Source organism: Mesocricetus auratus, unplaced genomic scaffold, assembly GCF_017639785.1.
Source record: "Mesocricetus auratus isolate SY011 unplaced genomic scaffold, BCM_Maur_2.0 Super-Scaffold_100691, whole genome shotgun sequence".
In the NCBI taxonomy this organism is placed as follows: domain Eukaryota; kingdom Metazoa; phylum Chordata; class Mammalia; order Rodentia; family Cricetidae; genus Mesocricetus; species Mesocricetus auratus.
This window is the reverse complement of record NW_024429267.1, coordinates 28,974,623-28,997,275: the sequence shown is the minus strand read 5'-3', so window position 1 is coordinate 28,997,275 and position 22,653 is coordinate 28,974,623. Positions and strand designations below refer to the sequence as shown.

General features: G+C 45.2%; 1 long non-coding RNA gene across 1 annotated transcript; it reads left to right on the top strand.

The window, feature by feature from the left end:
- Window positions 1-42: 42 nt before the first annotated feature.
- On the top strand, window positions 43-21,413 carry LOC106021995. The gene is made up of 4 exons (XR_001197100.2): window positions 43-236; window positions 2,400-2,527; window positions 19,006-19,105; window positions 19,835-21,413. It is a non-coding gene; the product is annotated as an uncharacterized LOC106021995 (long non-coding RNA).
- The last annotated feature ends 1,240 nt before the right edge of the window (window positions 21,414-22,653 follow it).

Sequence of the window (22,653 nt, the reverse complement as noted above, 5' to 3'; positions counted from 1 at the left end):
CCTCCCCCTCCCTGGACACACACACACACACACACACACACACACACACACACACACACACACACACACACACACACACACACGCCTCGCCCTCCCTCCCTGTCTTCATCTTCTCCATTCCGGGTGTTCTAAACCAAATCAGATCAATTTTCGTTCAATCCAATGGAACCCCGGAGACTCACCGTCCCCGGAGTTTGCGTTCTTTGCGCACCGCTGCGGCGCACTCTAGACCTAGGGTAAGCCCCATTTGTCATTTTCTCTCTTACAGCCTCCCCTCCCCTTCCTCCAGTACTTTATTTTTCTAATCCAAGGTGGATGGCGAAAGGGATGGAATATGTACTAGTTTTGCATAACCGTTCGGGTCTCATTCCTTTCAGTTTCAGCCCTATCCCCCACGGCTTTGCCGGTGATTTGAAAATACAGGGGTTAGGTTGGGAGGGTAGAGGTGACCGTTTATATTATTTCATTTTGAGCGTTGCCATAATTACCGGCATCACCCAGTGAACCCTAAGGTCTGGCTGGCAAGCCGCTGCTGGGAGTTTTCAGCAAATACCCCTGAAGCCTGAAGGCGGGCTTCAAACGCAGGCGCCGGGGACCATGGGAGCCTTCAAATAGCTGCGCTGGCGCAATGATACCTTAATGATAGATTTTCCGTTCTTATTTTTAGCTCCCATTCGCCTACACAGTTACACGGCATTTATCCGAGAACGTCACAGCGCCCGCATGCTGCACCGGCAGAGCGCGCGGGCTGCCGGGCCAGCCTGGTGCTGGAGCGGGGAGCGCGCACCGCGGTCTGCCGCAGAGGGCAGCGGCCTCGCTGAGACCTGAGAGCAGGAGTAGCGCTGACAGTTTGCAGCCCGGACGGGTGTCCGCGCAGCGCAGCCCTCTGGAGGAAGAATACCATCTTTCCTCACAGAAGCCCTTCCCCCTTACACACACACGCACACACACACACACACACACACACACACACACACACACAGAAATGCGATCCTTTATTTCTTGATTTCTAACTTTCTTCTTTCTCTTGACTCCCTCTTCTCTCCCCCTTCCCACCAAGACCCTCTCCTCTTTTCAGGCAGGATCTTGTGATATAGCCCAGGCTAGCTTGCATTGATCCTCTCCCCTCAGTGTCCTGAGGGAAGACACGTGTTTAATTTCCCCTGCCTTCTCTATGGAAGCGGAATGTTCAGGATTCTTTTTTAAAATATAAATCCCGATTACTGTGCTAAGCACTTTGCTCAGTTACATCATCATATCTTCTCTCAAGCCTCCGGCAAAGGTTGGGCTTGGGTTCACCTGCCTCTGGCTACTGTCACGGAAAGCGGCAGAGGTGGGATTTGATCCAGGTTGGGGCATATGTAGAGCAGGGTTTCCAGTTGCACTGAGGTTGGAGTTCATCCCACAAAGGAGCAGGATAGGGAGAAAGGGTATCTCTAGGTGAGCTAGAGCCGAGGTTTGGCCTGCATGGAGGCTTGTGTGGCAGGCTGACCTACAGTACATGGTTCTTCTGAACCTGGGCCACATAAGGGTGGGTAATGCACTTCCACAAATAATCTACCACTTGGAGACTCACTAACTGCTGCATGATGGCAGGACCAGCCATGCTGCCTCAGGCACATGAATCACCTGGGATCGCTGTCAGAGAGTACCTTCTCATTCTGTGGAGTTGTCCAGGGTCTGGGAACCTGCATTTCTGACAAGTCCGCCAGTCATGCAGCCGCGCAGCCTCAAAGTTGTGTAGCTCACTCATCAGATGCTGGGGCACTCAGGGTGTGGGAGAGGGTGGGACCCATCCATTTGTTCACTCTCACACTTCTTATTCCGTTGGCTGGGCCCTGGAGACACAATGATAAGAAAAACTTATTCCCTGCCTTCCTGGACTGGCTTAGGAACTCCTTTGCTGTGTGGCTCCTAGAAGAGCCAGAGGAAAACCCTCTTTCTCTGGGGGCTCCAGAAGATGTGCTGATCAGAGGTGCCAGTCAGGATCAGAGTTGAACCCACTTCAGAGGCTCTGAACTCTAGTGTGCTTGAGAGATTTAAAGTCTGTGTTCAGGTCTTCCTGTGGGCCAGTGAAGTCAGAAGCATGGAGGTTGGACATGCATATCTTACTTAGAAGGTTCTCGGAGATGCCAACATGGAGCCAGGACTAAGAACCACTAAAGCCTGGGACAAACGATCCATGCACTGAGTCCTCCTGCCTTGGTCAGCACTGGAGAGATGCAGTCACATGCTCTCGCTAATCCTGTGATTCTGGGATTTCCTGGTGAGCTAGACCATGCTGGCTGCAAGGGTGGTTCTGGCTCCTGCTGTGTTAGAGAGAGAAAAATGGTCTGAATCCTGCCTGGCAATTTGATTACTCTTATCTAAGCTGCATGAATATTTTTTTTTCACCATAGGCAGAAACCCGAGTCTCAACTTTGGCCTCTTGGTAGTCTTTTGACTGGAATCAAGCTCAAGTCTCTTGGAAGCCACTTAATGATGTTGGCTGAGTAATGATGTCGCCTGAGGTGATACCATTCACGAGGTTGGTCCTGCTTGGCTGCTGTAAGAGGTGCCAAAGAAAATGTGGGCATGTGCTGTGTAGCTATTTCTTCTGAATTGAAATATTCCCTCTTAGAGGGAGGAGGAAGGCTCATAAGACCCAAGAAGTTTAAGAAACTTACTAGGTTCTTTTCTCAGTCACTGTTCTATTGTGAAGGCACCAAGACCAAGGCAACGCTTAGATGAGCAGTTACAATTGCTGGGGTGGGTGGTGGTACTGAAGGAGGAAATCTTTACCAGAGCTGCCAGCATGCTAGGCAGGAAGCTCCAAGGACGCACCCATATTTGGGAGGGGTATAGCTTAGGGATACAGCTGCCTTTGAGTTACCCATGCCTTGTAAGTAAATCCAAAATTTCATTGGTTCACCCAGTCAGATTTGGATAAAATTCTTTGGCCTATCATTGTTGCCCTATCTGTAGTAAATAAATGTTAATTCCAAGCCCACTCCCCACACCACTGCCCAAACTGCACAACACAACACCTTGGCATAACTGGTAGAAATGGGTATACTTGAAGATGAAACGCACTGTTTATGGGGTAAGAACTTAGCCTCTCCTTCAGGAAAAGACAGAGGCTGACTAACCATAGTGCATTTGGGCCTTGCCTTGATGCACTCCTCCCTCCCAATAAGATTTTGAATAGCAGTTAATAACCTCGTTTCCCAGTTGGAGAAACTGAGGCTTCCCACTGTAGAATGTGTGTGCACATGCAATCACACACTTAGAGAATTTTTGCTTTTTTGACAACATATTTAAAAAGAAAAAGGTAGTCCATATAGCTTTGAAAAAGACAGAAAATTTATCGAGTCAGAGAACTTTTGGACATGTGTCCTTTGTCTGTGCGAGTTCCAATTCTGTTTTCAGACTCCATTGATCGCCTTGAGCAGATACCTAGTGAGGAGAAGGGGTCCACACTTTCAGCTTGTATTAGCCATGTTATTCTGTCTGCTTCTAAGAGTGATGAAGGTTCTTTGTAAAACAAACAAGCAAAAAAAATAATAAGATCACACAAGGAATAAAAAGACAACATCACCAAAGATTCTTCTTAAAACTTTTTTCTATAAAATCCTTTTGCTTTTTTCAGATATAAATGTATTCCCCGAAATGGCTTTCTAAAGTACCTCTTTCTTTATCTCCTCCACACTATGTGGAAATACTTCTTTGTACTACTACACATTCAATTATCATCTTATTATGGACACGAGTTGGAGTCAGTTCATTGCTTTTGGCATCCAAATGCGATGGTTATGGTTGTATTTACACCTCCAGTCTCAGGCTGAGTTCCTTGAGGTGGGGCTTGTGGGTGAGGGGATACATGTCTGAACACTGCTGTGTATCGCTTCATTTCCAGTAGGTCAGCTATTAGTCTTCACTTTGAGCCACCAACATAGGAGGAGAAAGCCAGTTTCTTCACCCTGTTATCAAGATATTGATGTTGTCCAGTTTCTTAAATATTTGCTCATTAGAAGGCCCAAAAGTAACATCTCATATTGTATTAATTTTCACTTATTCTATTAATGTATTGATTTTTAATTGCATACAGTCAGGACATTCCTTCTCTTTTGATTTGTTTTGCTTATATTAAAAATTTTAAGTTTGAAGATGAACTTTTATTTTCTTGTAGTTTTGTCAGTATTTCATAAAAGAATAGCCAGTGAGTCCATGAATGATGCAAGTAACTTACATAGTGTCTTGCTTGTCTTTTTCATCATTGTAGCCAAATAACACAAGTATTTCTTATATTTTTGGTTGTGAGCCTAACCTTTAACGGCTGAGCCATCTCTCCAGCCCAACACAAGTATTTCTTAAACACCTGCCTCCCCGTTTTAGACAGGATCTCTTTGCATATAGCGCTAGCTGTCCCAGTACTGGTTGTGTAGAACAAACTGGCCTCAATCTCACAGGGATCTGATTGTCTCTGCCTCCTGAGTGCTGGGATTTAAAGGTAAACACTGTCACACCCGGGCTTTACAGTGTTCTTAAGTATCTTCATTTATCAAGCTCCAGAAAAATATCGTAAGATACATTCTTTTATAATGTGTTTTGTCTTCTTATCCAAAAAAGTTCATCACTCAAATTCTTTGTCCTTAATGCTTTGGTAGAATGTTTTAGTTTCCTTTATATGTGATTGCATATTTATTGATTTATATTTTATTTAATGATTGCTATTGGAAACATGCCATTTTTATGTTTTGAACCTAATTAATTTTTCTGAGATGTGCTGTGTTGTGCATGCTGGGCTCAAACTTGGAGACTTTCCCACCTTAGCTTTCACAGTAGCTGAGATTACAGGCACATCCCATACACCTGGTTTCTTAAAAGCGAACATCAATGGCATGAAAAGGAAGTTATTGCTATTTATGTATTTATTTTTAAGCCACTACTATGTACTGAATTTTTCTGATTTTTAAAAATTTTAGCTCATCTTTTTAAATTTGCTTGTTAAATGAGTGGAATATATCAATGTATTTCTCAACACTTAGTAACAATAATATCTTTTAGACAAACCCCACTTAAACATGGAGAATTTTTATGCTATTAATTTATTTAGCTTATCTTTTCTTGAGTCAATCTTAGTGACACAATCTCCAAGATCTTTTGTTTCCACTTTATTGCATTCACTATCAAATACTGTCTTATTATTCTAATTTTCTCCATTTTGCCACTTTTGCATTTAATAGGCTGATTTTGTCTTTATGGAATTGGTCTTTTCTTATAAATATTTATACTATTAATATGTTCAATCACTTATTGATTCTATTCTTTCCTAACTCATCAACACAGTCCCTATCTTTGCTATATTATTTTTCCTCCTACCTCTTGTATGCATGTTTTATTTTAATAATTTCTTGTTTAAGTAACAATAGTGTTTAAGGCTGGTTTTTTTCTTGTATGAACTGATTCTGCCTCTTCCCCCAATCCTATAGAATTATTACATAAAGCAAATGCATTGGGACTGCTATATAAATCTCTGTGTATCACTACAGTGAAAGACTCAGAAATGAATTTGCCCTTTAGGTGGATAATTACCGTATGACTTGTTTTTGGTGAGGGGAACAGGGTCTCACTGAATGGACCTGACTAGCCTAGAACTTGCTTTGTAGACCAGTCTGGCCTTGCATTCACTGAGACCTGCCTGTCTCTGCCTTCCTAGTGCTGGGATTAAAGGGAGACATGCACTGTCATGCCTGACCATCAAGTTGTAATCGAATGCCTTTTGTATTTCCAAGCCGAGTTTTTGCTTGCTTTGCTAATGTCTGGCTCTGTTGCACTTCATTCAGAGAATGTACTCCGTGTTATTTTACACGTATTGAAATTGATGGCTGTTTTTGTTGTGTTTCGCAGCTGGCCAGTTTCTGACTGTTCACGGGATTCTGGGAAAGACACACATCAGGTTCACAGGGTTTGGAGACTGACACAAATCTAGTGATTCAGTTTGATAAGTTACAATGCACACGGACAAAGCTCTAATTGTGACCCGTGGTCAGCATAGCTAACTGGCAGCTGTGAAAAGAAGTGCCAGATGGACATGGGAACTCTGAGGGCAGCTGGTGAACACTCTCCTTTCAGGCCACCGGTGTCCTGGTGGTGCAGGAACTTGCCAGGGTCCTGAACTCAGTTGTAGACTAAGAAGCAAACATGAGGTAGACAAAAGACATCACCTTGCTCATGTGTTCCCAAGCTCTGATCCCAGGGGACTTAAACTTCCAATGGTCTACCTAGCACATTACCAGTTGCGTCTGCGTGTTTTCTCTCAATTTAATCACTGTTGTCATGATATTAAGATGTGAGCCCTTTAAAAGATGTTGTACCATGGGGCCTCTGCTTTTCAAGCAGATTAATGTTGTTACCAATGGGAGTAGGTTAATTGTCACAGGCATGGACCCCTGGGAAAACAAGTAGATTTGACACGTTTCTCTGTCTTACATATGCTTTCTTGCTTTCATATAAGGTTATGACCAACACAAAAGGCCTTTGCCAGATGCTGGTACATGGTTTGCCCTTCTTAGTCTCTACAACCAGGAGTTGAAATTCTGTTGTTTCTAAGCTCCCCACTCTGTGGCATTCTGTCGTAGCATCCGGGAGTGGACTAATTCATTCCTTTTATATCCAAACTGCACAGTGCCTTCCAGTGACTTGGTGATAAGACCATCCAGTCCATCCAAAACCCAGAGCCAAGAATTCACAGATGACTGAGCCAGCTGTGTAGCTCACAATAAATGAAGAAAAAGTAAACACATCCTTGTGATCGCAGTCAATACAGGGCAGGTGGGAGTGCATTCATCAGAAGTGGTGACCTTGTGCAGGTACCCCTGCCTGCCATGGCAGGCTTAGCCTAAGCTCATTTCCATTCAGTCCTGTGGCCCTGGTGTCCGGTCTCAGTCTCTGGTCTTTCCTAGACCAAGGGGTTCCTGTTGGGTTTGGATAAAGAAGAACGTTTTCCCGGATGAAACGGGGAGAGAGGTTGGTGTTGCAACCTTTTTGCTTATCTCCCAGGACTATGCTTAGGCTCCAAGCTCTGTTCTCCACCCTTCTACTCAGGAAGAGGGATTGGTACTTAATACCCTAGGGCAGTGTGATTTTGTGTTTCCCTACTGCTAGTTCAAACCTTTCTAAAATCATCTTTCACATACTGCCTTTTTGTTTTTGTATGGTTTTTTTTTTGTTTTTATTGAGACAGTATTTCTCTGTGTAGCCCTTGCTATCCTCAAACTGGCTCTGTAGATCAGGCTGGCTTTGAACTGAAAGATCCCTCCTGCCTCTGCCTGCTGAGTGCTGGGATTAAAGGTGTGCACCACCACCACCTGGCTCATGTACTGTTTTAATTACCCAGTTCCAGTGCTCTGTTTCCTGTTCGACCTTAACTTGTACGGAGCTGGTGAGAAATTCACAGATAATTCAGTTCTACGTTCTTAGCATCTGGTTGCAACTCAAGGTTATAGGAAGTCACGGCTAGCTAGAACTTCATCTAGGACCCTGGAGTTTCAGCCTGCCATTCTTGTCTTGCCATTGTTGACACTTTTGGATCAAATTCTGTCTCATATACAGGGTTGATTTATAAGCACAGAATAATATGAAAAATAATTCCAAGATTTGCCACCCCCTTTCACTGGAATCAGGCCCAGCTAATCTGATCTTTTGAATCATTTGAGGAGAGTGGGAGGGAAGGAGGCATATGTGCACTGTTTCTCATTTAGATTCAACAGTCTTTCTTCCTTATCTGTATTTTCTACTTTTTAAAATTAAAAAGTGACTAGTTAAAAAAAAGAAATACTAAGACAGAGGCATGCAAAAACCTTTGAGAAAACTTTTTGGTTAAAAACTTTTGGAGGGTTGGTGCGACGGCTCAGCAGCTAGAGGTGCCGGCTGCTAAGCTAGAACAGCCTAAATTTGATCCCCAGAGCCTGCGTGGTGGATGGAGAGAACCAGCCCCCACCAGTTGTCCTCTGGCTTTTGAACATGCATCCCTCCACACACACATCCCCTTTGTGTGCTAGATTGTCAAGTCTAAACAGTCTGCACAACGGTCCCCCTCCCCACTGTGGGTCTGGCTTCTCTCCAGAGGTAAGAACAATAGCGTCTGATTATAGCCCCTGAGCTGCTCTTAGGATGACATTTAAAGTCACCTGAATGCTATTCAAGGCTCATCCATTTTCTGCTCTGCACCTTCTGTTGGATTGGTGCTGAGCGGTGTGGGTTCTCTCAGGCCACTCAGGCCTCTAGTGTTTGTGTACGCTGGCCCCTCTGCCCAGAACAAGGTTCCTCCTCATCAGGCAGTGACCTTTCACCTGCAGCTCATCTCATCCCTCCTTGAATCACCTTTCTCTTGTGGGTGTTGCCACTTTGCTTTCTGACAGTGAGGTCCCAGTGGTTTCTGTGGTTTGACCTGTGGCATCTTGATAACAATGTATTACGGAGAAGTGGAGGTAGCTACTGGGGTTATCAGAGCCTCTTGTATGTGGATGTCCATTTGTTTTCCAAGAGCTGAGAAATTCTGCTGTTACCATATTGGATAGATTTTTCTATGTTCCCCCTTTAATCTCAGCAACTTCTGCCTTGCATTCTTGGACTCCTTCTCTCTCTCTTTTAAAGTTTCATTTGGCGTATTGGTGATGGGATGTAGCATTTTCTCCATGCTGGATATTTTTGTTCCCATGTGGTTATCTTCTCTATTTTATACTGTACTCTTTATTTTCAGTATCTCAACTCTTCGTTTTGTTTCCATTTCCTTGATGGATTTCTCATCTACATTGCTGACTTTCTCACCCACATCGATGACTTCTTCATCTACGAGGCTGGCGTCCTTCCTAGGTCCTGAATTGATTTCTTCATGTCTGTCACCTGCTTGCAGATTCATCTGAGGTCACTTTTACAAGCAAACTTTTGAGTTCTTCATCTGGCATTTGACCCATTTCTGTCCCTAAGCAGTCAAGGAGCTATGATCATTTGGAGGGCTCATGTTGTTTGGGTTTTTATGCTGTGTTCTTGTGATGCAGTTTGCACATCTGTTGGGTAACCCTTTTGGTGTTATTGAGCGTCTTCTTAGTTAACAGCCTTCTCTTTTCTGCTCACAGGCATGTGTGTTTGTGTGTGTGTGTGTGTGTCTGTAAACCTGGGGTTGACAATCAGCAACCTTCACTGATTGCTTCCCACCTTGTTCGTTGAGGTAGGCTCTCCAAGTGAACATACTTTGCCAACATGGCTAGTCTGGCAAACTAACTTTTTCTAGGGATCCCCTGTATTTGCTTTTGGAACAGAGCTGCCATATTCATTGAGCATTTACATGGGTCTGGGTGTCTGAACTCCGAGCCTCAGGCTTGTAACTCTTTCTTTCTCCTTGAGTCATCCCCCCAGCCCAAGCAGCCTACTCTTGATGCACCTCAGTCCCCAGTACCTCCTTTGGATGAGGTTTCTGCTTCATGTCTTCTGCTGGAGAGCGGTGTGGTTGGAGCAGTGTAGGGCTTACTTTACTAAGTCACCCTTGCTGGATGGGTGAAAAGCTGGGAGAAAAGCCAGGACAATCTCAGGAAGATGTCCAGGACTCCCTCAGCCTTATTCCCTGATAGGGAGAGTTTCTGTCATTTCCTTTCCACAGGGCTGAACTCTGCAGTGAAAACAGAGTCCTTTCTTGGTACCTACTCTGCTTCCAAGTTGTCCATCTTCCAGGACATAATAGGGAAAATATGCCAAAGTACACAGCATCTGAAAATAGTGGTGAGGGTACTGGGGAAGTACTAAAATATTTGTTTATTTTTCTTTGATGATGATTTGTTGTCCCCCCACATGGGTGTGTGCGCGTGCGTGTGTGTGTGTGTGTGTGTGTGTGTGTGTGTGTGTTTGTGTCAGTATGTGTGTACATGAGGATGCCTATGGAGGCTAGAGACATCATATCCCCAGGAACTGGCGTTATATGTGTGTGGGTGAGCTGCCACATTGGTGCTGGGAGCCCAACTTGAGTCCTTTGTAAGCACAGTATGTACTCTTAACCACTAGGCTATCTCTCTAGCCCTAGACCTTTGTTTTATAAATAAAATTTAAGGTAGGTGCTATTTATCAAGCTGAGGATATACTTCTGAAGTTTTCATTTCTGGAAAGACCATTTTCTTCAAAATAATAAAGTGGAGAATCATCAAATGTCTTTTCTTTATGTTACTAAAATTTTAATTTCCTAACCTTATAAATATGGTATGTTATAAATATGTCACATTATTAATATGGCCAATAAACTTTTGATACTGAGCTAACAGTAAAAGAAAAACCCTAAGCAACTCTATTCAGTAATTACTGAAGGAAGCAGTTAAGTCCCATTAAAGTGGTAGATTTTATTGTGAACAACTTTACCAATAATCCAATAAAATGGATGAGATAAAATATGCCATTGCATATATACTGTATTCCAAGGAAAACAAAACAAAAACAAGGTACTTGCTCCCGTAACAGCTTGGGAATCCGAGCTTCTTTGTTTACCGGACACTTCTTCCAGTCTGGTCACGTGCTCTTTGGAGATGCAGCTGTGTCAGGGTAGAATTTTGTGTCATTAAAAAGACTTCTTTTTTGATTAATTGTATAAATTATTCACTGATAACATTATAAAGTCGGAAATAAAAGAATGGGGCACATACTTAAAAAAAAGTCCTAAGACACTCTATTTAGTACCAGCATGTATATGTTGTTGAATTCCATGTATTAGTATTTTACTGAGGATTTAAAAATCTGTACTCATGAACCATACAGTTTATAGCTTTTCTTTGTGTATATATTTATTTATTTTGAATTCCATCTGTCTGATTTTGCTATCCAGGTAATGTAGGTAATCAGGGAATGGATTGAGGTTTTCCTAATCTGTTTTCTAGAATAGATTGTGTAGAACAAATGTTAATTTTTCTTTTAATGTGATATTGGGAGCCCTACTAGCTCATAAAGGAAGAAAAGAAAAGAAAGGACATGCAGGCCAGGAGAGAAGAAATAAAACTGCACCTATTTTCAGGTCACATGTTAAGCTATATAGAAACATTCCAAGGAGTCTACAAAGAAAAAAAAAACCAAAATAACAGAATGATGAGGTCAGCAAGTAGGCAAGGCAAAGTACAAAAACAAAAATCATTATCACTTTATATAGTAGCAGTAGATACACAGAAACCAAGATTAAAAATAAAGAACTTGGGGAGATGGCTCATTTGTTAAAGTGCTTGCTGTGCAAGTGTAAGGACCTAACTTCCGTTCCCAGCATGTGTGTGAAAGCTGGTGTGACAGTGCACACCTGTAATCCCAGGGCTGGGGAGGTAGAGACAGGCTGATCCCTAGGGCTTGCTCACCAGCCAATCTAGTGGAATTGGCAAGCTCTAGGTTTAGTGAGAGACCCTGTCTCAAAAAATAAAGTGCACAATGATTGAGGAAGATATTCCCATCAACCTCTGGTACACACACACACACACACACACACACACACACACACACACTCACACACACACACAGAGAAATGTGTACACTCACCAAGTCAATATTATTTACAATTGCTCACAAATGAAATTCTTAGGCGTAACTGCAACAAAGAACATAACACACCCAAGCACCTCTAAGTGTAGAAGCTGACCGAGGAAATAAAATACCTAAATAAAATGAAGACTTATGTTCCTGGGTTTGAAATTTCAACTGGCTTAAGATGTCAGTTCTTACGGTTTTAAAGCAATTCCCATTAAAGTTGCAGCAATATCTTTTTGTGTAGCATAGATTAGGGAGTTCTGAAATATGATCCTAGAACAGCTGAAGGAATTCAAATAACGCAAAGAGTAAAGGTATCAGGAATCTCTTCAGGTATTACCTAGCTGTATGGTATCAGCAGAAGGATGGACACAGTGGTCAGTGGACCTGAAGGTGTGAGAGTCATTTAATAGGATGGCAGTTCTTTCAACAAGGGAACCAGAGCAATCAGATCTCCATGGGCAATTATATAAATCTCTGGCTAAACCTCCCTGCATGCAAAAATCAACTCAGAATGGATCTCAGACACAAATGTAGTGTGGAAACTATGAAACAGAGCATCAAATCATCAGGATATAGGCCTGGAGAGTAAGTATGTACGATAATAGAAAGATGAGATCATCTACTAAAGAAAAATCCCCGTGCATGAGACCTAGTGGAGATTGAAAATGACCTTGTCAAGAAGCAAAAGGATAGTTACATATTGGGAGGAAATATTTGTATGCTACATATCTTTAATCTGCATCTTGAATGTGACATGTATGTTGATCGATATTTATATGTACGTGCACATGTCACTCAAGACTCAGTGGGAAAGCAATTCAGTTAGAAATTAGACAAAACCAGAATGCATGGGTGGCAAATGAGCATAAGACAAATTGTTCGAAGTCTATAGCTGTTAAGAAAATAAAAATTAAGACCATGAGGAGCCACTACTTTGTACCTAAAGGAGATGGGGGAGAAAAGAGACTGCTAATTCTGGTAAGGATGCAGGCAACTGAAGCTCTTACCCATTGCTTGTGGGCATGTAAAATTGTACAGCTGCTCTGGGAGAGTTTGGCAGTTTCTTTCACAGCTGAGCGTGTGCTTACTCTGAGACCCCCTAAATCACACTTCTGGGCACTTACCCAGAGAAACGACAATTTATGTCCATACACACTTGTACAGAAATGCCAATAACAGCTTTATCCCAGCAGACAAAAGTTGCAAGGAGCTTGAGTTATCTTTCAGTAGGTGAATGGCCAGACTCTGTGTGGTACACCTGCACACTGGAAAAACATTGCTGACCCCCAAGAAGCTTTAGAGATGTTATGCTGTGCAATAGAAACCAGTCTCCAAAGGCTAACTCTGACATGATTCCATTGACAGAATGTTGTGTTTCCTGTTAACGTAAGCTCCCCCCAGCGCACTGCAGAGCTCTTGCCTATGTAGGGCAAGCCAGCTCAGCACCCAGTGTCTCCACTTTAGCCGGTCATAGCTTGGTGCTGGGTGTGGTGGCATATACCTGTAGCCTGTATTCCTAGTACATGAGAGGCAGAGGCAGGAGGATCAGAAGTTCGAGACTAGTCTCAGCTACCCTGTGAGTTTGAAGTCAGCCTAGGCTGGAAGAGACCCTGTCTCAGAATAGTAACAATAATAATAAAAAAGAAGCTAGGTTCTCTGTTTCCCCTACTGGAGGTAGAGCCCTCCTGGGTCTCCTCAAGGAGGAAAGAGAAGGATCATTTTGCTTTCTGCAGTGGTTCCTTTCAGAGGTGTAATAAAGCCACACTCAAATTCGTCCCTGTGGTGCCTGCGCTGCACTCTTGCTCTGAAGGACAGGTGGACGGACTCCTGGCATTCACCATCCCTGGTGAACCAGGTCATCTTAGCAGTGCCCCTGCACATAAACAAGGAGCGTGCCCCTCAGGAAGCGCCCAGGTTTGGGCATAGGCCACACAGGCAGCCTTGCTGCAGCGATGTCCTGACCTCCTGGCTGCGGCAGCTCTTTATATAACAGCGCTCAATGCTCTGTGGGGCAGCTGGCTCCGAGGGATTTCTCATTTTCAGATATTTATGCCTTAAACCGAAAACCAAACACTGCTGGTTCTTGTCTCCAGTCTCCTCACGGCATCATTAGTAGCTTTCAGGAGCCTCGCTCTGTAAGTGAATCTGCCAGCTTGTCACTGGTGAGTTTTAAGTTCCCCATGACACTTGAAGAAATGCCCAGAATAGCTCCAGCCAGCCAGCCAAGCAGAGCTGGGGAGACAGCGGCTCAGAAGACTGCATTTATGGAGAGCTGTGGGGAGCTCATCCAGAAACCCCATAACAGTGTGCATCTTGCTCTAAGGAGCTGAGCACACAGTGTTGCTCCCAGCCCCTCGCTCAGACAAAGCTCCTGGGGGAGGACAGCGAGCAGGCTGGCATTCTGCTGCACAGGCTATACTCAAGGGCTGGATTCACAGTGTGCACTCATTCCATCATGGAATATTCCCACCCTGCCAAGGTCAAGGAATCTAGGTGGAGTCCGGGTAAGAGTGGCTTAAGTGAAGCCACACCAAGGGCAGCGGCGGACTTGCAGAGAAAATCATTACACGTGTTTTACTCAACTGGTAACCCTTGTGCTATGCTCTTTGCTAGGGATGGGGCAGCTATAAAGACCAAGGAAGCAGGAGTAATGCTTTCAAAAGTTCTACATCTTATAGAAGCAACAGACTCTTAAGCAAATAGAGTGTTACACAAGCAGGGCCACTATGGACGGTTGTTCAGATATTTCATTGCGTAAGAGTGCTGAGCTTAAGAGGCAGGTGGGTCTGAAATCGCAGTTTTACTGGCACCGTGCTAGGTCTGTGTGAGAGAGGGGCAACTTCTCTAGTGGGGCAAACTTGTGTGGACACAAGCCCCAAGTGTAACATTTTTCTAGTATAATTTTTTGCAAATTCTTCCAGATACTAATCACAGGTGACTAACCTGACATGAGCCCTTCACTGAAATAAATGAGCACAGAGGTCTTTGCTTTGGGACTGGGTAGCTGGTTTACTCAGTAAAGTACTTGCCTTGCAAGCTTGAGGATCAGAGTTCAGCGCCTAGAGCCCAGGCAAAAGTGTTGGGAGGTCGAGTCTGGAGGATTCCTGGGGCACACTAGCCAGTGGCGCAGCCTACTCAGTGAGCTCCAGGCCAATGGAAACGACAAAGAAAGAACAAAACACCAGTGACACACCTGGGATCACCTCTGGCCTCTACATGCATGCAGAAACCCACATGCGCACTGGGCACAGATATGTCTACTCATTTCCACATGGACTCTCTCTCTCTCTCTCTCTCTCTCTCTCTCTCTCTCTCTCTCTCTCTCTCTCTCTCTCTCTCTCTCTCTCTCTCTCTCGCTTTCTCTCTTGGTCGCTTGAACACACAAAGGCACACAAGCATGCACACATACACACGTGCGCGTGCATCCACACGGGGTGGGGGTGGGGGGGGTGTGGGAGCTCTGCTCTGCAGAATGGCTGTGAGCAGTAATGGTTTGGGGTGTTAGGCCAGCAAGCATAGATAGTAACAAACAATAGCAGCACTCCAGAAGCTGAGGCAGGAGGATTGCCAATTGGAAGCCAGGCTGGGCAAGAAAGGAAAGATGACATCTCAAAAACAAAAATGGAATAAAACAGCAGCTTCTAGTATCTTGAGCAAAAGGCACTGGGTGCAGAATCACATGCAGAGAGATGCTTGGCAGCATAGTGAAGGGGACATGCCACCTTCTCACCAGGGGTTAAAATGGCACCTTCTGCCACACATCTGGACAAAGGCCCCTGACAGTCAGCTTCTGAGACTCCTTGCTTTGCTAGGAAGAATCTACAGGGCACTCGTCACCAAGCTGTCTTACCAAGACAGTGACGAGCCCAATCCAGGCAGCTGGAGCGGGGTTGCTATTTCATTGCTGACAATGTCAAACAGATGCTGGCAAGGCTGTCAAATTGGACAAAAAGGACAGTACTCGGAGCTTAGGCAGGATTCTCTTATCTTTTTAAGGGGTACAAAAGAAGAGAAATAAAATTAATTAAAAATAACCCTGCGGGGTAGATCTGCATACCCATGGAGTAGCCACAGGATTGTGGCTGGGGAGTCTCAGAGAAGCTGATGATGACAAGCAAGGGATCTGGGCTGTCAGGATGACAAGAGCGGAGGGAGGAGTAAGCCAGAGCTGCAGGCACTGTAGTCTTTAGGCACCATCCGGTCGGTTTTCCTAAGACCATGGGGGAAATGCTGCCCGCCCCATAGGGAGAGAAGCTCAGAGGAGGCAACAACAAGTTATCAGGTGCTGCAGTGAGGAAGGTTAATGGCAGGCCCAGAGCCCAGGCTTGATCTCAAAAGCCAGGCCATTGCTCCAAGAGACATCATGAGCCCCAGCCTGCCATATAGACCGTGTAGCGCAGTTAGCCCGGCCTGGCCTTCCCGCATCCTCTTTGGTTTTCAGTTGTTATATTTTCATTTGTGGTGTGGAGATACAAATGTCATTGTGTACGTTGCCCATCCTTGATGAGCTGAGTCCCCCTTAAGGCCTTCTCTGAGGGCCATTGCCTTGCATTTCTCTCATGAAGACCACATGTGGGGAGAGATCCCGCTGTGTTCTCAGTGGGCGTCAGCAAGCACTGAATGGAAGTATGAACAAGTTGTATGGAGAGTTCTCTGTTCCTATTAGCATTTCTGTATGCCTGGTTTGGGGACCATTGGCTCAAGGATGCAGAGAAATGGCTGGTGCTACCAGGTATTGGGTGTTCCATTGCCTTAATAAAGAGAACTTTGGGGCTCTGGGCCTATGGTGGTGGGATGCTCAGCATCCCTGGGGTCACTCACTGACTGGGCACTGTCTTGGGATGATGGCTGGATGTCCCACTTCCTCTTCACAGGATGGAGGCTGGTGGAAACTCCACTGTCACAGACCTGAATTGGCCTGGCAGTTGCACTCTAACTTGGCTGCATCTGCTGGGAGATGCATAAGAAGTCTGACTTGGTTTCTGTTGTATGTCTGGTTAAGGCAGGATGCTTAGAGTGTGGGAAGCAGGATCCATGGACAGCAAGGAGCAGTTTGGAGCAAATGGTTGCTTTAACCCTACTCCTTGCACAGGACCTTTGCCAAGAGCCTTTGTGGTCCCCATGTGGTAGCTTCCTTTGTCTTCCCCACACACAATTAACTCTTTTGTGTCCTTCTTAGACCATTCTTTTAATAGACCTATCTGCATGCTTCTTTTATCCTTTCCCATATTTGTTGCCTTTATTACACATATTAGAATTTGAAATAACTTTATGGCTTTCTTGCATTAGCCAGGATCTTCTGAAGGACTAGAACTTGGAGAACATATGCATGCATGAGAGTTGTTAGATGGGCTTCTAGGATGCTGTCTGAGAAGTCCAACATTGGCTGTCTCAAACTAGGGAGGCCAAGAATCTAGTAGTTGTTCAATCCATGAAGTTGGATGCCTTAGTAGCTCAATCTGGTACTGAACGCCTGGAGGATTTATGGAGATCGGCTGGTCTTCAGTCTGATGGAATCCTGCAGAAGCAGGTTCTGATACTGGCAAAGGGATGCTGCAGAAATGCATAGATGGACTTGCTAGTGACAGTGAGAACAATGGCATTTAAAGCAATGCTTCTTTCTTCCACGTCCTTTTATCTGGACTGACACTGGAAGGTGCTACCACATTTAGGGTGGTCTTTCTGCTTCAAATAGTCTGAGCAAGAGAATCCTCACCGAGTGCCCAGAAGATTGTGTTTTAGTTGATTCCAGATGTAGTCCAGATGACAACCAAGCTTAGCCATCACACTTGCATTTTGAATATGTGATACATGCGCACATGTATGTGTGGGCCATGTGAGCCCAGTGGTCTGGTCTCCGTCCCTGACAGTACTGGGGTTATGGGTGCGTATGGCCATGGTTGGGTTTGTATGTGGGTGTCAAGGGGATTTAAACTCAGGTCTCCATGCTGCACAGCAAGCATTCTCACCATTGAACCATCTCTCCAGCTCTGTTTGCTTGTATATAAGATATTTAAACTTATCTTCTCAGCTCAAATATAAGCTCTGAGAAGACAGGCATCATCTCTGTGTGGTCATCATGGGTAAGTGGGCATTCATATTGGTAGGATGTTTGGTTGATGAGCTAATGGATTATGTCATGGGCTAAGACACTTTTTCAAATTGAGATGGTCAAGACTCTGCAATAGCATCTTAGGACCTTTTTAAAACTGAAAACTTGTGTGTGTGTGTGTGTGTGTGTGTGTTCGAGTGACAGATACCTTTACCTATTGACCCATCTCTCAGGCCCCGCAGTTGTGAAAACAGTCTATGAAAACTGCATCTTTTGAGGCAATTTGAGCCCATTGCTGCATTGGCAAGGCGACTCATAGGTGCTTAGTTGTTCAATGCTGGGTGCTGACTAGGAACTGTCCCTGCTCACCCTGAGTTTCTGTAGCCCAACATAATTGGCACTAGCACCTCGTGAGAAGACCCAAACTCTCCCTCATGACTTGTGCACATGTGCCACACACTGCAGGCCAGACGTACAAGCTGTGAGCTAGAATGATCTAAGCCAGTCAGTTTGACTGCCATGATCAGTGCTTCATGTTGGGACTAGGATTTAAATCCTGGTAGCCTTGGGCCTTGGGCCTGGCAGGAAAGTACTGTGGCAGGCAGGATTCTGCCCCAAGAGGGCAGTGGCTGTAGCTGACCCACAAGGGACTTTTGTTTAAATTGGAAAGGGGTGCCGTTGGGTACGTGCAGCACTGTGCATGGACAGACAGCTTAGGAAGTGGAGAATTGACTGGATTTTAGCTCCTTCCTGTCCTTTTGGCTGAGTGTCTGTGTGGTAAATAACCAAACCACTGGGCATGACGACCCTGAGGGGAAAACATCTGAAAGGCTGGGGTCCTTTCTCCTTGTCTTGCTGATCGGACTCTGTGCTGCTTAGTTTGCATCAGCTTGGCACGAAATGGATCATTTGGGAAGATGAGACCTGTTGCGGAATGGCCTGCATCCATCATCAGTTTGGCCAGTGGGGCATTTTCTTGATTAATGATTGGCATGGGAAGGCCCACCCACTGGACAGGTGGGTCTGGCTTGATGTGAGAAAGCCAGGGGAACAAGGCAGGAAACAGCATTTCTCCATGGCCTGGACTCATGTTCCAGCCTCTGCTCCTGCTTGAGTTTGTACCCTGACTTTCTTTGGTCATAGGTGTCACCGCAAGTGGATGCCAAATAAACCCTCCCATCACCCATGGTTTGGTTAGACTGTTTTATCACAGCAGTAGAAACAAAGCTAAGATCCTCTCTGCAGGGCCTTTCTGTAGCCCGTCAGCTGTGCCAGAATAGGCTCAAGCCTCTGTGGAGCTTGATTAAGGGGCTAAGGAGCTTCAAAGAGAGCTACATTTGTCAGGGGACTGGTGTGTACCAGCTAGTAGGTTAGACACCTGGTGTACAATGATGAGTGTGACTTAGTCCTTCTGTCTCCTTTAGGCAGAGGAGAGGATCCGTGCCATGTAGAGTGCCATGATTCTACTTACAGACCTATGGATGGGGTCATGCGTGAAGATAAGGAAGGACCTCCACGGCACCGGTGGGTCAGACTCGGGAGACGGGACGGGAGGGGGCGCTGTTTGCAGGGGGTGGGAGCTAAGTGGCTTACTGTTGCTTGCTGGGGCCGGGAAGCTGTGAGGTGGATGGTTCGGGCAGAGGAGACTGACCGGAGAGAAGTAGAGAGGAGGTCTTCACACGGGGATGGTGGCCGGGGAGATGGTTGCTCCAACTGTGTCCCATCAGGAGCCAAAGCCATAAGCCATAAGCCAAAAGATGGGCTCGATGGCTGAGCAGTCTGGCCCAAGCCCCGGAGGGGCAGGTGGCAGTGAGGTCTGCTTTGTGGGAGGGAGGCTGTGAGGATTCTGGAGCCTGCACAGGCTGTTTCTAACGCTCATCCCACACAGCACCAGGCATACCCCTGTACACGCTCAGCCTCGCCACTTGCAGTGTGTACTTACGCCTCAGATGGTACCGCACAGCTCTCTGCACGACCAGCGAGGAGAGGTCCTGTGCTTATCCCAGGAGAGGTGCAGGGGATTGTCCGAGATTCACCTGCCTCTTGCTGTTTCTAACTCAGGAATCTTCAAAGCTCTCGGTGCCCACTGCTCCACCAGGTGGCAAGGACAGCTGGATCACAGTTGGCTGCTTTTAGGGTTCTGTCCAGCGTTCAGTTTCTCCAGTAGGGCACAGGGCTGGATTCCCAGGGTGGAAACCATCAGCTTTTAAAGTCTAGTCTCAGCAAACCTAGAAGAGTACTTGGATTTTCTAGGTCCATGCGGATTCCATGACCAGGCAAGTCGAAGGCCAGCTCAGAAGCAAGGAGAGGAAGCACCTGCCACTAGGCCCCCAGTTGGCGGCCTGGTTTGGGGAGCTGGTGAGACTTTGGTGATGTGGGGTCTTGTGGAGGAAGTGTGTCACTCTCTTTGCTTTCTGAGTGTGGCTGCCGATGCAACCTTTGAGGCTCCTGCTCCGGCTGCCAGCCGCCGAGCCTATCCTGCTGTTACAGCCATCCCTCTGGAACCATCAGCCAAAATAGCCTCTTCCTTCTGTAAGTCCCCTTTGTTCATGGTGTTTTATCCCGGCACCAAAAAATTACTAATGCAGTTGGTGGTGACTTTATTTGGAAACAAACCTCCACAGATTTGGGGAGCTGCAGAATTGGGGCTCAAGACCAAGTCCCTCTAATTCCAAGTCTATACATTGAATTTGGGTCCTTTCCTTAAGCTCAGCATGGTATAACCCCTTCCACATCTCACCCTAGGTCTTCGTAGGAGCCTGAGAGCAGTCTGAGTACAAGCGGCTTACTGGCAAGGTGGTTCTCTCTGCTCAGGCCCCTAGCTGTCCCTGTCTTTCCCATCCAATAGTGTTTCTGGCTGCAAAGAGCTATGATTAAAACTTGCATCAGTGATTCCAGTACTTTGGAGGTGAAGACAAGAGGATCACAGGTTCCAGTCCAGCCTGGGCTACAGAGCAAGACCTTGTCTCAAAAGTCAGCACTCAGCCTTCACATGAGTGCATATGCACACACATCCTTCCTCTGCCGTGTGTGGTAGAGTTTGTTTTGGTAGTTGCAAAGAACCACATGGCCAAGTCTTCGTTCTCTGTGTAGATTCCTCCCATACTAACTAGAGACTGGTCCCAGCTTTGCTCAAGTAAAGGGATTGTTAGTAAACCTAGGCAGGCAGAGGCTAAATGAGAGCTTGCAAGTATCTTTTTTTCTTGTAGCCCAAATGCCACATTGTTGGGAAGTCCAGGCCATTCCCAAAATAACACATTTTTATTAATAAAATAAATATCCAGGTAAGAAATGTACAGAAAGTTTACAAGAAGCCCCAGGAGCAGGTCAACTCTGGGCACTCCTCAACCAATGTGGATTTGAAGCCCTACCTCGTCTGGGGACTGTGTTAGGCTCAGGTGCTGTTAGTACTTTTGTCTAGAATAAGTTTGGAAGCGCTCAGATGTGACTGAAATCCCCCAGGGCAGCAGCAGCAATAGGAGGAGGAGGAGGAGGAGGAGGAGAAAGAGGAAGAGGAGGAGGAGGAGGAGGAAGAGGAGGAGGAAACAGTCTTAGAAGAGAGAAAACATTTGAGAGTTTGGCCCCTAAGTTCCTTGGTTGAGTGTGGGCAAAAGTAATTACTGAATGACAGCGTCATGCCTGGGCCATGAGTTTTGTACCAGACACTGCCTATGTAACAAAACTATGGAGAAAAAGATTTAATCTCTATAAAATAAGTGAAGTCACTAAAACTTCTTCCCATTCAAATCAAAGTCACCAAGTAAATACATCCCCCAAACTAAAGAATGTTCCAGATTCCAATGTCATTAATAAAGTTTAATTTGCTTTCCCAGTTGTATGGGTTAATTTTTCTAGCCATGCCATTTATTTCTACATCTTTTCTTCTTGAGTCATAAAATAAATGTCAATTTCAAAAGTTGGATGGTGAATATTCATTCCCCCTCTAAACTATTGTGGGTAGGAGACTATCTCCTGGTCTAGAAGGGTAAAATTAAAATTCCAGTATGAAGTCCACATAACAGAAAAAGAAACTGAAAAGTACCATGGTACCGTCTCTTAAGACTTCCCCTGTAGACCCTCCTCCCTCTCACCACCCTCCCCACAGAGGCCACACTCTATCTAACGCACTTCAGGAGTCCTGCTTGGTTTGTGTGTCTTTGGGGGGGTGGGGCTTGGAATTGTTGGAACTCTGCTTTGTGAATCTTGCTGCTTCTGACTTCTCTTCCCTCAGCACTGTGCTCCTCAGCTCTGTCCACACCTCTGTGTCAAACGTCCGCTGCATTGACTCTGACCGCTGCAGTGCTTTTCACAGAGTCTGCCCTCCGAAGTCCCTTTTGTAATCCACGCAGTTGGCCTGAGAACCCTGGCTGCGCTCTGCAGCATTCTTGTGCTGAACATCTGTCTTCCTGCTCCAACTCCACAAATGTTCTTGCATTTTGTTCGCAGCCACGTGCAAATTCACGTGCCTTTATTGGGAGAAATATTCAGTATGCACATGGATCTATAAAGCTGAACCTAGATTTTTCTATCTCCTCTCTTCATTTCCATAATGAAAATGCCCATAAAGATCAAACTGCTAATATTGTAGCTTTGAAAACAAGCAGAGTCATTGTAGAAATCAATTGTTTCCTAATTAATTAGTACATACCCTGTGAAGCAAAAATAAAAAGTTAAGCAATTTGTTCAAAGCAAATGAACTCTCATGGTAAAAATTCCCATGGTTTGTACTGCTAGTTTGTTTGCTACCCACTTTCAGCATTGCACAGATCATTTAGATAGAAAACTAATAAGGAATAAAATGAACTGCGTTTTAAACTCAGTGGATTGAGCAGGTGTTTATAGAGCATTCCACCTAAGAGCAATAGAGCATACATTCTTCTTGAGTGTGTATGGAATGTTGTTCACGGTGGCTCATGCATTAGGCCACCAGGCAAGTCTTAATAAATGTAGGAAAACTAAAATCATATCAAATATCTTTTCAGACCATATGGTATGAAAGTGGAAATCACCTATAAAAGGGAAATATGAAAATTAATAAAATTAACCAACATGTTTCTGAACAACTGATATGT